The sequence below is a fragment of the Scyliorhinus torazame genome, chromosome 8, assembly GCF_047496885.1.
Source record: "Scyliorhinus torazame isolate Kashiwa2021f chromosome 8, sScyTor2.1, whole genome shotgun sequence".
NCBI lineage: Eukaryota > Metazoa > Chordata > Chondrichthyes > Carcharhiniformes > Scyliorhinidae > Scyliorhinus > Scyliorhinus torazame.
The window spans coordinates 146,061,677-146,079,965 of NC_092714.1; the positions used below are offsets into that span (position 1 = coordinate 146,061,677).

An 18,289-nucleotide genomic window follows, 5' to 3' on the forward strand; every position below is an offset into this window, starting at 1 on the left:
AAGATAATTAGGTGAAAACAAAATTTCAAGAAACTCAAAAACACACACATGATTTCCCCCCCTTTTTTTTGGACGAGAAAAAAAAGTCACAGAAACAAGCGCCCTTCATTAACAATATCCAAAAGTTTCTGTGAACTCGCCCCTCTTTTCGTAAAACAGTCTGACAGTTGATAGCTTCTGTCGACCCATTTAATTTTTGTTATTTCCCCTCTGTCCAACATCTGCTTAAAACTTGCGATGTTTATCCGTAACCTCTTTTCATTGACACTTTTTGGAGAGTGCACATTTTCCCACAGGGATTTATTGTCAATGTGACAGTCAATAGGTATATTAACCAAATCCCCTAATTCCAAAATTTCTGTCAATATCATACTTATATAAAAGGCTTAACGTCTCAGCAGCCAAAGTGCTTTTTACCACTCTCCTTATTTTCTTTGTTTCCCACACAAGTGGGCAACATTTACCATTGTTCACCAAAAGGACCCGGAGTGGGCACCAGCACCTCCTCCTCCCTTGGGGTGTCCGATGGCCCCCGGGCCTCTCCATGGGTCGGGTGTGCGAACGGATCCAGCATCCGACGCACCCCCGGAACCTGGCGTTGCCAGTCCTGGAGGCCCGCCTTGGTATCAACAAGGGTCTGTAAGTTTGCAGCCATGGAGCTCAGGGAGTTGGCCTTCCCTGGCTGTGTCTGGGCGACGCCGGCCAGCACTTGGGCAATGGCGCCAATGCCCTCAGCGATGGCCTGCTGAGACTGGGCCACGGCCTGCAGAGACTGGCACATGACCTGCAGAGACTGGGCCACGGCGTTGAGCGTCTCTGCGATCTGCTGCTCGCTCTGGCTCATGGCTTCCTGTGAGAGGGCAGCCATGTCCTGGGCCACAGACGCCGCCTGCATGGAAAGCCCCAGACCTTGCTTACTGCTCCCATGTCTGACACCGTCGCCCCCATTGTCTCCACCGCGGACGCCACCCGTGAGGTGTCGGCCTGGGTGGCACGCACGACCAGCACCACTCCCTGCTCCTGGACGCGGGTGGACTCCTCCATCTGCGACTGCAGCTGCCGCAAGCCGGCCGTCACCCACTTTGATCATCCCTGGGTCTGTGACTGCATCGGGTCTATGGGTGGGTGTGGTAACTCCAGGAACCCGGGACCCATCTGGGCGGCAGATGGTTGCTTGCGCCGGGCTGCTATCCGACCGACCGGCCCCTCGGCTGCTCCTACTTCCATCTGCTGTGCCGGGACGGCTGTGTTGTGCGCACCAGTTTGTGTACCAGAGGCCTCATCGCTAAAGTGCCCCATCGAGGTGAGTGTCTCTGCAATGGTGGAGGGTGTAGGAATAGCAGTGGGCGTAATGTTGTGCTCCTCATCTGACCCCGAAGTCCGGGGTCCCCTGGAGTGGTGTTTCCTGCCCATCTGTCCCCTGTCTGGGTGTCCTGCGGGGTTGTGTCCTGTGTGTGGGTGTCCTATGTGTGGGTGTCCGGTGTGTGGGTGTCCTGTGTGTCAGTGTCCTGTGTGTCAGTGTCCTGCGTGTCAGTGTCCTGGGTGGGTGTGTCCTGGGTGGATGTGTCCTGTATGTGGGTCTCCTGGGTGCTTGTGTCGTGTGTGTCAGTGTCCCGAGTCGACTGGGATGGGGGCCTGTTGCTGTGGCTGCCCTCCTCGTCGCTGGGTGTGGCCCACCGGCGTCGCCGCACTGGCACTAGATGGGGGCGGCGTACGCCTGACGCTCCAGGTCTATCCATAGCTTGTGGGCATCCTGGCACTGGGTGGGGGCGTCATATGCCTGACGGGCCGGGTCTATCCCTGTCTCATGGACGCTCTGGCACGTCCTGGGGGACGGTAGGCATCCGCAGGGACGGGTGGGTCGACGTTTGGCCCTGCAATACACAATACAGCATGCATGGTTAAGACACGCAGGCGGGGATGGTGGATGGGGGAAGGGGGAAAGGGAAAAGGGGGGATGGGGGGGAAGGGGAAAGTGGGGATGGGGAAAGGAGGGATGGGGAAGGGGGAAAGGAGGGATGGGGAAGGGGGAAAGGTGGGAAGGGGAAAGGGGGGATGAGGGAAGGGGGAAAGGGGGGATGGGGAAGGGGGCAGGCAGTGGGGGGTCTCACTTGGTGGTGCGCCCCCGACCTCTGCATCTGCAATCTCCTGGTCCTCAGGTCCACCTGCAAGGTCCAGGGCCCTCTTGTCATGAACGGTGGGGGGGGCGCAATTCAGATGGACTCCCTCTGGTCCTCTCACGCTCCCGGTTGTTTTGAGCGCGCCTGGCTGCCCTGACTAGGTCATTGACCCTCTACGGCATTGGATGCCTGTCCTGGCTGTTGCGGCCACGGCGCTGATGGCCTCTGCCACCTCCCTCCACAGGCGTCGGCTGAGTTGTGGTGCGACCCTGCGGTCGTGTCCGGGGTGCAGGGCCTCCCTCCTCTGCTTCACTGCATCCAGGAGCGCCTCGATATCATGCTTCTGGAACCTCGGCGATGCGCGGCGGGCGGCCATTTTGCCGGGACTCCGGCGGGGGCATCTTCTGTGCTGTGACGCCGCGCAGCATCAATGACGGTGCGCGCGTGAGTGACAGGTTACGTCGTCGCCATTGGCGTCACGCCGCTGCTAGTCCCTACCAGGTCGGAGGTTTTCCAACTTTTCGGTTGGCCAGACGCCGGAGTGGTTAGCGCCGTTTTTGATCCTGGCGTCGGGCCATCGCGCTGATCGCGATCCCGCCCCTGGTGTGGCGGGACAGAGAATCCCGCCCCAATATTCTTAAGAGAATTTGGCTTTACATGGCCAAAATCTTGATTCTTATAAAATATATATTAGATTGGGAAGTCTAAAGAGATTGCAATGCAAACCTGCTGCTGGGATTCTATAATAGAGACTATTACCTTGATTTGCCCCTGCTTGCAATAACACGAAGGAAGAAAGGACATTAATCGGAAAGCAGAATGCATTGTTCTTTCTGAGGGAATGCAGGCTCAAAGTGGACTAACTTCGCCTCGGCTCAGTGTTAGGGTGATGGATTTACTTGCAGAATGTGCTTCTCTCTCCTGGTGAGCTAATGGTGCACTCCTGTATGCTACATCCTACCGTGATGACGGCTGCCCCTTGCACACTCACAATGTCATGTGGAACTGTGGAACCCTCTCACCTTCCCATGTGGAGGCCACTGTCGGGATCAGTTCACTTCTGAAGGAATCTGCATAAAATTGGGTCTCCCGCAGACACACACATGCACCCGCACTCCCAAACAATCATCATTTTCCTACTGGGGGAAGGAGAGTGAAGAAGGGGGAGGGGGGTGAAGGAAGGGGTGGGGAGGGAGGATGGGGTGAGGGATGGGGATATGGAGCTAAGGGAGGGAAAGGAGAGGTGAGGGAGCGGGATGAGGTGGTGAGGGAGGGGGAATCAGGAGGTGAGGGAAGAGGGATGATGAGGTGGGGGAGGTGGGATGGGTTGATGAGGGGATGGGGCGGTGAGGGGGAGGAGGGATGGGGATAAAGGGATTTAGCAGTTGTGATCGTGGTTCCCACCACCTGGGCCTGGGGCTTACACGTGTGCACCTCCAATTCCAGCCTTGCCCACGTAGATGGCATGATTGCACAGTGGTTAGCACTGTTGCTTCACAGCACCAGGGTCCTGGGTTCGGGTCACTAACTGCGTGGGTTTCCTCCGGGTGCTCCGGTTTTCTCCCACAAATCCCAAAAGACTGGCTTGTTCGGTGAATTGGACATTTTGAATTCTCCCTCAGTGTACCCCAACAGGTGTCGGAATGTGGCGACTCGGGGATTCTCATACTAACTTCATTGCACTGTTAATGTAAGCCTACTTATGACACTAATAAAGATTATTATTATTGTTATAACAGCTGATGGGCTTGCACTTTCTCAAATTTGAACTCCTGAATGCTGGGCGCCAGCCACTGTTGTACATAGCAGAACTACAACTCTCATCAGACATCATCGGCTGGCCTCCCGATTGCATTCTGACATTCCTCATTACGCAAGCACAGTGTCACAACCCGCAGTGGTAATGTAGTTCTAACTGGTGATTGTGTCAGGAAAGAGCTACCCCCTCCTCAGCTTTGACAAAGAGTCATCCAGACTTGAAATGTTAGCTCACTTCTCTCGCCACAGATGCTGTCGGTCCTGCTGATTGTCCAATATATTCTGTTTTTGTTTACTCCCTCCTCTGTAATTGGCTCAGCAGAGTGATTGATGTGGTAAACCACTGTATTGTATTGTATTGTTGTACTGTTACATGCCTGGGCTTGTCCCTGCTGGGCCCGAACCATTGTAGTATATGTGTATTGTGGTAAACTGCCACTGTATTATATGTAATGTGGTAAACTACTGCCTACTGGCTCTGCCTCCCTCGGGCTCGGTATAAAGGTGGCTAGTCTCCGCCGCTGCCTCAGTTCGGGATCCGAGGCCAGGAGGCTTGCTGTTTAGTTTATTAAAGTCTCAGTTACGTTCACCACTTGTCGTGTGTTCATTGATGGCATATTAATTTAATAAACTAAACATCTAAGATGAATTCATCACTCAAGCCTGATCGCCTGAAGCTGGACCCACAGGCAGCCGACGCCAACATTCGAGCACTGGCTAAGCTGCTTCGAAGCGTACCTCGGATCTTTCACCGAATACTTCACCGACCTCCAAAAGAAGCAGATCCTCCATGCACGGGTGAGCCCGCAAGTTTTACTTCTCATCAAGGACGCCCCCTCGTATACGGAGGCGATAATGCTGTTGAAGGAAAACTATGTAAAGTCGGTAAACAAAGTGTATGCTGGGCACCTTCTTGCCACGAGACGACAATGCCCTGGGGAATCACTAGCAGAATTCCTGCGTGCCTTGCGGGTACTCTGCAGGAACTGTGATACCAGGTGGTATTGGCTACCCAACAGCGGAGCTGTTGGTCAGGGACGCTTATGTCGCAGGCATGAAATCAAACTATATCCGCCAGCGATTGCTAGAAGGGGGTATACTTGGCCTCCCAGCGACAGTGCAGCTCTAAAACTCACTGGAGGTGGCCTCCCAGAACATGGAGGCCTACACCACCGACCGCGCGGCACCCTCGTGGACCACGTGGGCGCCGCCATCACCCGACTTGAGTGCCGCGCAGCAGCCCGCCAGCACCAGAAGCTCGAGGTGCTACTTTTGCGGCCAGGGTAAGCATCCCATACAACGCTGTCCTGCACGGAACGCGACTTGCAACGGGTGTGGGAGGAAGAGCCACTTTGCGAAAGCCTGCCAGGCCCGATCTCCCCCGAAAACTCCTGGGCCCAGCAGCGTTGCCTGCTGCCTGTCGGGGCCATCCCCAGCTGCCGCGCCACCCGCCATGTGTGACCCACGGGCTCCATCATCTTCGATTTCGGCCACCACGTGCGACCCATGGGGACCGCCATCTTTAACGCCATCTTGTACTCCACCCATGACGCGCGACCAGTCCGTCCTGGCCTCATCACCTCACAAAAGCTACGATGACCGTCCAGATCAACGGGCACGAGACGGCCTGCCTTTTCGACTCTGGGAGCACAGACAGCTTCATTCATCCAGATACGGTAAGGTGCTGCTCCCTCCCAATTTTACCCGTGACCCAGAAAACCTCCCTGGCTTCCGGATCACATTCAGTAGGAATCCGGGGGTACTGTGTCGCGACCCTTACCGTACAAGGCATAGAGTACGCTAACTTTAAACTCTACGTCCTTCCCCATCTCTGCGCTGCCCTATTACTGGGGCTCAACTTCCAGTGCCACCTACAGAGCCTCACTTTAAAGTTCGGTGGACCCCTGACCCCCCCTCACCGTCTGTAGCCTCGCGACCCTTAAGGTCGCCCCACCCTCGCTCTTCGCTAACTTCACTCCCGACTGTAAGCCTGTCGCTACTAGGAGCAGACGATAACGTGCCTGGGTCAGGGCTTTTATCAGGTCAGAGGTCCAGCGACTCCTACGAGAGGGGATCATTGAGGCTAGTACCAGCCTCTGGAGAGCCCAAGTGGTGGTCGTCAAGACTGGGGAGAAGCACCGGATGGTCATCGACTACAGTCAGACCATCAACCGGTACACGCAACTCAATGCGTATCCCCTCCCCCGCATATCTGACATGGTAAATCAGATTGTGCAGTATCGAGTCTTCCCCACAGTTGACTTCCACCAGCTCCCTATCCGCCCGGAGGACCGCCAATACACTGCCTTCGAGGCAGATGGCCGCCTCTACCGCTTCCTCAGAGTTCCCTTCGGCGTCACAATGGGGTCTCGGTCTTCCAACGAGAAATGGACCGAATGGTTGACCAGTACGGGCAGGGGGCCACGTTCCTGTACTTAGACAATGTCACCATCTGCGGCCATGACCAGCAGGACCATGATGAAAACCTCCGGCACTTCCTCCACACCGCTAAACTCCTGAACCTCAACTATAATCAGGAAAAATCTGTTTTCCGTACAGCCCGCCTAGCCATCCTTGGCTAGGTTGTGGAAAACGGAGTCCTGGGGCCCGACCCCGACCGCATGCGCCCCTTCCTTGAACTCCCCCTCCCCCACTGCCCCAAGGCCCTGAAGAGATGCCTGGGGTTCTGCCCAGTGGGTCCCCAATTATGCGGACCACTTATTAAATCCACCATTTTTCCCCTGACGGCTGAGGCCCGTCTGGCCTTCAACCGCATCAAGGCAGATATTGCCAAAGCCACGATGCACGCTGTGGACGAGTCCCTTCCGTTCCAGGTGGAGAGCGATGCGTCGGACTTTGCTCTGGCCGCTACCCTCAACCAGGCGGGCAGGCCCGTGGCTTTCTTCTCCCGTACCCTCCATGCCTCCGAAATTCGACACTCCTCCGTCGAAAAGGAAGCCCGAGCCATTGTAGAAGCTGTGCGACATTGGAGGCATTACCTGGCCGACAGGCGATTCACTCTCCTCACTGACCAACGGTCGGTTGCCTTCATGTTTAACAATACACAGCCAGGCAAAATCAAGAATGACAAGATTCTGAGGTGGAGGATCGAGCTCCCCACCTCCAACTACGATATCTTGTATCGACTTGGGAAGCTCAATGAGCCCCCAGATGCCCTATCCCACGGCACATGTGCCAGCGCACAAGTAGAACGACTCCGGGCCCTCCACAATGACCTGTCACCCGGGGGTCACCCGTTTTTTTCACTTAATCAAGGCTCGCAATCTGCCTTACTCCATCGAGGAGGTCAGGACCGTGACCAGGGACTGCCAGGTCTGCACGGAGTGCAAACCGCACTTCTATCGGCCAGAGCACACCTGGTAAAGGCCTCTCACCCCTTTGAGCGCCTCAGCATCGATTTCAAAGGGCCCCTCCCCGCCACTGACCGTAACGTGTACTTCCTCAACATTGTTGGCAAATACTCAAGATTCCCCTTTGCCATCCCATGCCCTGACATTACCTCTGCCACTGTCATCAAGGCCCTGCACAGTCATTTCACCTTGTTCGGGTTCCCCATCTACATCCATAGTGATCGGGGTTCCTCCTTCATAAGAACATAAGAACTAGGAGCAGGAGTAGGCCATCTGGCCCCTCTAGCCTGCTCCGCAAATGGAGGAGCCATGAGCGACGAGTTGCATCAGTTTCTGCTCAGCAAGGGCATCGCCTCCAGCAGGACGACCAGCTACAACCCCCGGGGCAACGGATAGGTGGAGAGGGAGAATGCGACGCTCTGGGAGGCCGTCCTCCTGGCCCTATGGTCTAGAGGTCTCCCAGTCTCCTGCTGGCAGGAGGTCTTCTCTGATGCGCTCCACTCCATCCGGTCGCTCCTGTGTACTGCCACTAACGAGACCCCTCACGAGCGTATGTTTGCCTTCCCCAGGAAGTCCAACTCTGGCGTCTCGCTCCGTCCTGGCTGGCAGTCCCAGGGCCCACCCCCTCCGGAAGTATGCGAGGAGCCATAAATCAAACCCCCTCGTCGAGAAGGTCATGCTCCTCCATGCCAATCCACAATATGCCGACGTGGCACATCATGACAGGCGACAGGACATAGTCTCCCTCCGGGATTTGCCGCCTGCAGGGTCCACAGCGACCATCACCACCACCCCCGATCCTACCCGTCTCCCTCCACCACTACCCAGCTACTTCACGGTCTGGCACCCGCAGGCCTACCGGCGGCCATCACCACCACCCCTGCCAACACACCGCCCCACCCTCCACCGACTCAACTACTGGATGAAGAAGGGGTCGACATGCTCCCGGACGCGCAGGTCTCGACACAGGTGCTCACACCACAGCCGGGTCTGAGGCGATCACGGTGATGCACGATCAATTGAACAAAGACTAGAGTTGGATACAACTGAGGCTTTATTGCTCTAAGATGTGTGGCCTCCCACAGCAGCTGGCGAAATGGCTGCTGAATGGAGGACATGCATATTTATACTCCGCCTACTGGGTGGAGCCAGCAAGCAGGGACTACCGGCGAACCTGTAGAACAGATCCTACCTTACATCACCTAATAAAGGTGTAACAGTGGTTTACCACATTCTCCCCCTGTTAAAATTGAGTCCGGTGGGGATGGTGGAGAACTATATACAGCAATGAATCTATATTTCCAGTATTTGAGCAGAATAAAAATGTCTTTTGAAGTCCGGTGGACCAGTTAGAGGTTTAACCGGTCCGGTGCCTTGATGTTCCGCTGGGAGTAACATAGTGGTGGCGGCGCTGTCAAAGCTGGCCCGATGTTTGGTGACTCCGGGAGCTTGCCAAAATCCCCTTCATCCTCGGGCGTGGGCAGGGGAAGGACGGATGGTCCTGGTGGGGTTAAGGCTGGGAGCGCCGGGGGAGGGGAGGGTGGCGCCGGGCCGGAGGGGTGAGTGTGTGTGTGGAACCTGCTGGTGCCAGGTCCCTGAGGGAGACAGTATCCTGGCGGTCGTCGGGGTACGCCACGTAGCCATACTGGGTCCGCCTTGTGGAGTTGGACGTGCCTACAGAGCAGGACTGGCCCTGGAGCTGTGAGCCAAGTCGGGAGCGACACCCCGGATGTGGACTTCCTGGGGAAGGCAGAAAGACGTTCATGGGGTGTGTTAGTGGCGGTGCACAGCAGTGACCGAATGGAGTGGAATGCATCAGGGAGGACCTCCTGCTAGCGAGAGGCTGGGAGGTTCTTGGACCGGAAGGCCAGTTGGACGGCCCTCCATACCGTCCCGTTCTCCCTCTCTACCTGCCCGTTTCCCCGGGGGTTATAGCTGGTCGTGCTGCTGGAGGCGATACCCCTGCTGAGCAGGAACTGACGCAGCTCATCGCTGATGAATGAGGATCCCCTGTCACTGTGGATGTAGGCGGGGAAACCGAACACAGCGAAGATAGTGTTTAGGGCTTTGATGACGGTGGCAGACATCATATCGGGGCATGGGATGGCGAAGGGGAATCTGGAGTACTCATCGACCTCACTGAGAATATACGTGTTTCGGTCGGTGGAGGGGAGGGGCCCTTTGAAATCCACGTTGAGGTGTTCAAAGGGACGGGAGACCTTCACCAGGCGTGCACGGTCCGGCCGGTAGAAGTGCGGCTTGCACTCCGCACAGACCTGGCAGTCCCTGGCGATTGTCCGTACTTCCTCGACGGACTAGGGCAGATTGCGAGCCTTGACAAAATGGTACAACCGTGTGACTCCCGGGTGACAAAGGCTGCCGTGCAGGGCCCGGAGTAGGTCTACTTGTGTGCTGGCACATGTACCTCGGGATAGGGTGTCTGGGGGCTCGTTGAGTTTGCCGGGGCGATACAAAATCTCATAATTATAGGTGGAGAGCTCGATCCTCCACCTCACGATTTTATCGTTTTTGATCTTGCCCCGCTCTATGTTATTGAACATGAAGGTTACCGACCGTTGGTAAGTGAGGAGGGTGAATCTCCTGCCGGCCAGGTAATGCCTCCAATGCCGCAGAGCCTCAACAATAGCTTGGGCCTCTTTTCCGACGGATGAGTGCCGAATTTCTGAGGCATGAAGTGTGCGGGAGAAGAATGCCACATGTCTGCCTGCCTGATTGAGGATGGCGGCTTGGGCGACGTCCGATGTGTCGCTCTCAACTTGAAAGGGCAGTGTCTCGTCTACTGCGTGCATTCCGGCCTTGGCGATATCGGCTCTGATACAGGCTCTGTTGTGCCTCAGCCGCCAGGGGAAAGTGTGTGGACTGTATGACTGGGCGGGCCTTGTCCGCATAGTTTGGGACCCACTGGGCGTAGTATGAGAAGAACCCTAGGCAGTGTTTGAGGGCCTTGGGGCAGTGAGGAAGGGGGAGCTCCATGAGGAGGTGCATGCGGTCGGGATCGGGCCCCAGAACTCTGTTCTGGACCACATAGCCAAGTATGGCTAAGCCGCTCGTGCTAAACACGCACTTCTCCTTGTTGTAGGTGAGGTTGAGGAGAGTGACGGTGTGGAGAAATTTGGCACGGTTGGCATCGTGGTCCTGCTGGTCATGGCCGCAGATAGTGACGTTGTCTAGGTACGGAAGGTGGCCCGCAAACCATACCGGTCGACCATTCGGTCCATCTCCCTTGGGAAGACCCTGACGAAGTGATAGAGACGACAGTCCACCTCGAAAGCAGTGTATGGATGGTCCGATTTACGAATGGGGAGCTGGTGGTAGGCGGATTTGAGGTCTACCGTTGAGAAGACCAGTTACTGTGCAATCTGATTGACCATATCAGATATGCGTGGGAGGGGGTATGCGTCGAGCTGCGTGTACCGATTGATGGTCTGGCTGTAGTCCATGACCATTCTGTGTTTCTCCCCAGTTTTAACGACTACCACTTGGGCTCTTCAGGGGCTGTTGCTGGCCTCGATGATGCCTTCCCAAAGCAGCCGCTGGACCTCGGACCTGATGAAGGTCCTGTCCTGGGTGCTGTACCGTCTGCTCCTGGTGGCGACGGCTTTGCAATCCGGGGTTAGATTTGCGAACAGAGAAGGCGGATTAACCTTTAGGGTAGCGAGGCCGCACACAGTGAGGGGTGGTAGGGGCCCGCCGAATTTGAGGGTTAGGCTCTGGAGATTGCATTGGAAGTCCAGGCCTAGTAGTAGAGCAGCGCAGAGGTTAGGGAGGATGTAGAGGCAGGAGCCGCTGAATTCGACGCCCTGGACCGTGAGTGTGACCATACAGTACCCCCAGATCGCGACGGAATGGGATCCGGAGGCCAGGGAGATTCTTTTGTTGGTTGGGTGAACCGGGAGGGAGCAGCGCCTTACTGTATCCGGGTGTATGAAGCTTTCGGTGCTCCCAGAGTCCAGCAGGCATGAGGTCACCGGTGGCCAGGTTGTGCGGATGAGACTGGTCGATCGTCACTGAGGAGAGTCGTGGTCGGTCGTCGCTGGCGTCGGATGATGGGAGCCTGGGGGGCCCAGGTCCTGGAATTCTGTCCGTGTCCATGCCCCGTGGGGGAGACAAGATGGCGGCACCTGAAGATCCTGTGGGGGACAAAATGGCGGCACCCATGGGCCACACGTTGCGGGGGATGGACAAGGTGGCGGCGCCCATGGGCCGCACGTGGACTGAGGGGGAGAAGATGGCGGCGCCCACTGGCCGCGCGTGGTCCGGGGAGATGAAGATGGCGGCACCCATTGTGTGTAGACTAGGGGGTTGGGGGCGATAGCGGCGACTGCGCGGGCCTGACACACCGTGGCAAAGTGTCCCTTTTGCCGCAAGCCTTGCTAAGGGCCGCGCGGGCCGGGCAGCGTTGGCAAGGGTGTTTCTGCTGGCCGCAGAAGTAACATAGGGGACCCCTGGGGTGCGCGGGCTGGCGCGTGGCGCAGGCATACTGGCTGGGTAAGGCTGCCCCTGGGGCGGCCGTCTGTGGGGTCCACGATACGTAGGAGTGTGGGCCGCGCGGCTGGGGGGGGTTAGGCCTGACTGTTGCGCAAGACAACCATCAGCGAGAGCGCGAGCTTCTTTGTCTCAGCTCGATCGAGCGTGGCCCCTTCTAACAGTCTTTGGCATATGAGGTCCGACCCAATCCCCGTAACGAACGTCGGCGTAGTTCGGGGCGTCCTGGCTCAGCGGAAACATGTTGGAGCTCAACCTTCAGTACAGGATCTGTATCTTCTGAGCCTTCGGAACAGGGGTGGTCGCTGAGTTGAAGTACGCCTCGAAGCAAGCTAGCCAGTGAAAAAAGTCCTTTTTGGTGTTGCTTGATTGTGGATCCAGCTGCAGGCGATCTGGCTTGATACGGAGGTCCATCTATTAGAAAATCTGAGAGCAATAAATTGATGCACGATCAATTGACCAAAGACTAGAGTTGGATACAACTGACGCTTTATTGCTCTAAGATGTTTGGCCTCCCACAGCAGCTGGCGGAATGGCTGCTGAATGGAGGACACCCAGCGGGTCGGAGAATGGCCGTTGGCCGCCATGAATCCCGCCCCCGCCGGTTGCCGAAGTCTCCGGTACCGGATATTCGGCGGGGGCGGGAATCGGGCCGGATAAGTTGCCTGTCCCGCCGGCATAAATTAAAGTACCTATTTACCGGCGGGACAAGGCGGCGTGGGCGGGCTCCGGGGTCCTGGGGGGGGGGGGGCAGGGGGCGATCTGACCCCGGGGGGTGCCCCCACGGTGGCCTGGCCCGCGATCGGGGCCCACCGATCTGCGGGCGGGCCTGTGCTGTGGGGGCACTCTTTCCCTTCCGCCTCCGCAACGGTCTCCACCATGGCGGAGGCGGAAGAGACTCTCCCCATTGCGCATGCGCGGGAAACTATCAGCGGCCGCTGACGCTCCCGCGCATGCGCCGCCCCGACATGTCATTTCCGCGCCAGCTGGCGGGGCAACAAAGGCCGTTTCCACCAGTTGGCGGGGCGGAAATCCCTCCGGCGTCGGCCTAGCCCCCTCAATGTTGGGGCTCGGCCCCCAAAGATGTGGAGCATTCCGCACCTTTGGGGCGGCGGGATGCCCGCCTGATTGGCGCCGTTTTGGGCGCCAGTCGGCGGACATCGCGCCGTTTGGGGAGAAGTTCGCCCCTGATCTTTAAGTCCACTTCACCCCCGCTGGACTCTTTTTTTTAAACAGGGGGGGAATGTGGTAAACCACTGTATTGTATTGTTGTACTGTTACATGCCTGGGCTTGTCCCTGCTGGGTCCGAACCACTGTAGTATATATGTTGGGGCAGCACGGTAGCACAAGTGGATAGCACTGTGGCTTCACAGCGGCAGTGTCCCAGGTTCGATTCCCCGCTGGGTCACTGTCTGTGTGAAGTCTGCACGTTCTCCCCGTGTCTGCGTGGGTTTCCTCCGGGTGCTCCGGTTTCCTCCCACAGTTCAAAGGCGTGCAGGTTAGGTGGATTGGCCATGATAAATTGCCCTTAGTGGCCAAAAAGGTTAGGAGGGGTTATTGGGTTACGGGGATAGGGGGAAGTGAGGGTTTAAGTGAGTCGGTGCAGACTCGATGGGCCGAATGGCCTCCTTCTGCACTGTATGTTCTATATGTATTGTGGTAAAGTGCCACTGTATTATATGTAATGTGGTAAACTACTGCCTTCTGGCTCTGCCTCCTTCGGGCTCGGTATAAAGGTGGCTAGTCTCCGCGGCTGCCTCAATTTGGGATTTGAGGCCAGGAGGCTTTCTGTTTAGTTTATTAAAGCCTCAGTTATGTTCACCACTCGTCGTGTGTTCATTGATGGCATATCAATTGACATGTAAATTCTGGAGGAGATTGCAGAGTAATTCTGTCCCTGATTGGCTGTCAGAGACTCACTCATCATTTACTGCCTGTCATTTAGGGGCCTGTGCCTATACGTTGTGTATTTCATTGTAAATCTGCCCTTGGCCTAGCCATTTTCTGGCAAATAAGCAAGCAGCCGAAGGATGCAGGTGAAGAAAAATGGGGATCTTAGCGATTGAAAAATATTGGAGCTTTGGAGTTAGATGCTCACAGCGGCAGGTTTGTGTGAGGGGGGTAGTGCTGGAAAAACATTTATCTGTTTGATTTGGCTGCTCCTGTCTCCATTTAGCTATTTCGTTACATTTAAACTAAAATCAAGCTTCCAACTGCATGTGGCTATACTTAAATGTCATGGTGATTGTAGCACCATCGATCACACACGAGGCGAGACGTAAAGAACTTCAATCGAGGCTTTATTGAGCAGACTTGTTCAGACTCGTTCCCCAGCAGCTCAGTCACAGAATGCAGCTGCGGGGATTAACCCAGGTTCTTATACCCCGCCTATCTGGGTGGAGCCCAGTAAGCGGCGGATCCAATCGGGATCCAGCAGCAGTCCTCCAATGGCTCCTCGGCATTCATGGTGTACCGTATTACCCTTAATACATACCACCACATTCTCCCCTTGTTAAAAAAGAACCCGGCGGGGTGGTGGGTGGTATGGTGGTAGGGGTTTACAGGGTCAGTACCTTAACCATTGAACTATATACAATCATGCCGCTTTTACTGGGCCACCGAATTATTCACATTTTACCCGATTTGCAGCGTTAACTATTTACAACAATGCCGCTTTACTGGGCCACTGAATTATATACATCTTAAGTCGATTCGATGAGTCGAGATGTTGCTCTGGTCGCCCTTTCCGATCGTCTCAGCCCGGGTGGTGGTGGTGGTGCTGGCTCGGGTCCGGTCGACTCTGGGAGCATCGCGCTGTCCCCCTCTGTTTCCTCACCCCTGGATGGGCCTGGGAGGAGAACGGATCCCCCCGGGAAGGGGGTGGCTGTGGGGTGCACCGGCGGGAGTGAGGGGGAGGTGATTTGTGTTGGGGGGGGAGGGTTGGGGAGCTCCGGCGGGCGCCAAGTCCCGCAGAGAGACCATGTCCTGTTGGCCGTCTGGGTACGCCACGTAGGCGTACTGCGGGTTTGGGTGGAGTAGATGTACCTTTTCCACCAGTGGGTCTGATTTGTGCGCCCGCACATGTTTCCGGAGCAGGATGGGTCCCGGGGCTGCCAGCCAGTCGGAAGTGACGTTCCAGAAGCGGACCTCCTAGAGAAGACAAGGAGGCGCTCGTGAGGTGTTTGGTTAGTGGTGGTACACAGCAGGGACCGGATAGAATGAAGGGCATCCGGGAGTACTTCCTACCAGCGGGAGGTTGGGAGACTCCTAGACCGTAGGGCCAGTAGGACGGTCTTCCAGACCGTTCTGTTCCCCCTCTCTACCTGCCCGTTCCCCCGGGGGTTGTAGCTGGTCGTCCTGCTCGAGGCTATGCCCTTACTGAGCAGGAATTGACGCAGCTCGTCACTCATGGAGGAGGACCCCCTGTCGCTATGGATGTAGGCGGGGAAACCGAACAGGGCAAAGATGGTGCCGAGGGCTTTAATGACCGTGGCCGCGGTCATGTCGGGGCAGGGGACGGCGAAGGGGAAGCGGGAGTATTCGTCAACGACGTTAAGAAAGTACGTGTTGCGATCGGTGGAGGGGAGGGGGCCTTTGAAGTCCAAACTGAGGCGTTCAAAGGGACGGGAAGCCTTTATCAGGTGCGCTCTATCTGGCCTGAAAAAATGCGGTTTGCATTCTGCGGAGATTTGGCAGTTCCTGGTGACTGTTCGGACGTCCTCGATGGAGTAAGGGAGGTTGCGGGCCTTTATGAAGTGGTAGAAACGAGTGACGCCCGGGTGGCAGAGGTCCTCGTGGAGGGCTTGGAGAAGGTCCACTTGTGCGTTGGCACAAGTGCCGCGAGATAGGGCATCGGACGGCTCGTTCAGCTTTCCGGGACGGTACAAGATCTCATAATTGTAGGTGGAGAGTTCGATCCTCCACCGCAGGATCTTGTCGTTTTTTATCTTGCCCCGCTGTGCACTATCGAACATGAAGGCTACCGCCCGTTGGTCAGTGAGGAGAGTGAATCTCCTACCGGCCAGGTAATGCCTCCAATGTCGCACAACTTCCACTATGGCTTGAGCCTCCTTTTCTACTGAGGAGTGGCGAATTTCTGAAGCGTGTAGGGTCCGGGAGAAGAAGGCCACGGGTCTGCCCGCTTGGTTGAGCGTGGCCGCCAGAGCTACGTCGGACGCGTCGCTCTCGACTTGGAAGGGGAGGGACTCGTCGATGGCGTGCATCGTGGCCTTTGCGATATCCGCTTTGATGCGGCTGAAGGCCTGGCGGGCCTCTGTCGACAGGGGAAAAGTAGTGGACTGGATTAGTGGGCGGGCCTTGTCTGCGTACTGGGGGACCCACTGGGCGTAATAAGAAAAGAAGCCCAGGCAGCGTTTCAGGGCTTTGGCACAGTGGGGGAGAGGGAACTCCATGAGGGGGCGCATGTGTTCGGGGTCGGGGCCTATCACTCCATTACGCACTACGTAGCCAAGGATGGCTAGACGGTCGGTGCAGGTGAGGTTGAGGGCGTTAGCGGTCTGGAGGAATTTGTGGAGGTTGGCGTCGTGGTCCTGCTGGTCGTGGCCGCAGATGGTGACGTTGTCGAGGTATGGGAACGTGGCCCGTAAACCGTGCTGGTCGACCATTCGGTCCATCTCCCGTTGGAAGACCGAGACTCCGTTCGTGACGCCAAATGGAACCCTTAAGAAGTGGTATAGCCGCCTGTCTGCTTCGAAGGCAGTGTACTTGCGGTCACCGGAGTGAATGGGGAGCTGGTGGTAGGCGGACTTAAGGTCCACGGTGGAGAAGACCTTATACTGTGCAATCCGATTGACCATGTCGGATATGCGGGGAAGAGGGTACGCATCTAGCTGCGTGTACCTGTTGATGGTCTGACTGTAGTCTACGACCATCCTTTGCTTCTCCCCTGTCTTCACTACTACCACCTGGGCTCTCCAGGGACTATTGCTGGCCTGGATTATGCCTTCCTTCAGCAGCCGCTGGACTTCGGACCTGATAAACGTCCGTCCTGGGTGCTGTACCGTCTGCTTCTAGTGGCGACGGGTTTGCAATCCGGGGTGAGGTTCGCAAACAGGGAGGGCGGTTCGACCTTGAGTGTCGCGAGGCCGCAGATAGTCAGTGGGGGTATAAGGCCACCAAATTTGAATGTTAAGCTCTGGAGGTTGCATTGGAAGTCCAACCCCAGGAGGGTGGGAGCGCAGAGGTGGGGAAGGACATACAGCTGGTAATTTTTGAAATCTCTCCACTGCACCGTTAGGTTTGCGATGCAGAACCCTTTGATTTCAACGGAGTGGGACCCCGCCGCCAGGAAAACTTTTTGGGTGCTTGGCCGAATTACAAGGGAACAGCGTCTTACCGTGTCCGGGTGAATAAAACTCTCCGTGCTCCCCGAGTCGATCAAACACGGCATCTCGTGCCCGTTCACCAGCACCTTTGTCGTTGTCGTCTGGAGCGTCCGGGGCCGCGACTGGTCGAGGGTCACCGATGCCAAACGTGGTTGGTGTATCAGATCGTTGTCTTCAGGCAGTGTGGAGCCGTCAACGCTGGGGTCCTTGCCTGTCAGCCAAGATGGCGGCGTCCATGGATCGCACGCGGTCGGGGGTGGACAAAATGGCCACTCCCATGAGTCGCACGCCGCCGGGGGTGGACAAAATGGCCGCTCCCATGGATCGCACGCGGTCCATGGGTAGGAAGATGGCGGCGCCCGTCCCCCCCTCGTGGTGTCCGGGGTCCAAAATGGCGGCACCCGTTGGCCGCCCGTGGGTCGCTGGGGGGGTTGAGCCCGTGGTCCCATTTGTTACCCGGAGATAGCGGCGACCCCACGGGACTGGCACACCGCTGCGTAGTGCCCCTTTTTACCGCAGCTTTTGCAGGTGGCCGAGCGGGCCGGGCAGCGCTGGCGGGGGTGTTTTGGCTGCCCGCAAAAATAGCAGCAGGGCCCCCCCCGGGTGGTTTGGGATTCTGGCTGCGCACACCTGCGGAGGGGTGGGGGTTGCTGGGGGGTCGGTCGCGGCGGGGGTCCACGGAGCCCAAGGGGCTGCAGCGCGGTCGGGGGCAAAGGCGCGGGCGTTTTGGGAGGCCACGTCGAGGGAGGCTGCAAGGGCCCGTACCTCTGTGAGTCCGAGAGAAGTCTCTCTAAAAGTCTCTGCCGAATTTGCGACGATGCCAAACCTGCTACGTAAGCGTCTCTGATCAGGAGGTCCGTATGTTCGTTCGCCGTAACCGCTGGGCAGTTGCAGTTTCGTCCCAGGATCGTTAGAGCATTAAAGAAATCGTCTAGCGATTCCCCGGGGATTTGTCGTCTCGTCGCGAGCTGGTAGCGTGCGTAGACCTGGTTGACGGGCTTAATGTAGATCTCCTTCAGCAAGTTGAGCGCCGCTGGGAATTCTTCCGCGTCCTCGATGAGTGAGTAGATTTCGGGACTCACCCTGGAATGCAGGACCTGCATCGTCTGGTCTTCTGTTGGTCTGCCAGGGGCCGTTTGGAGGTATCCCTCAAAGCACGCCAGCCAGTACTTAAACGCCGACGTTGCG

General features: G+C 57.0%; 1 protein-coding gene across 1 annotated transcript in view; it reads right to left on the minus strand.

Annotated features, from left to right (window-relative positions):
• Positions 1-18,289, minus strand: part of LOC140428693 (coiled-coil domain-containing protein 122) — a 98,613-nt gene that overhangs the window by 56,862 nt on the left and 23,462 nt on the right. The window lies entirely within an intron of this gene.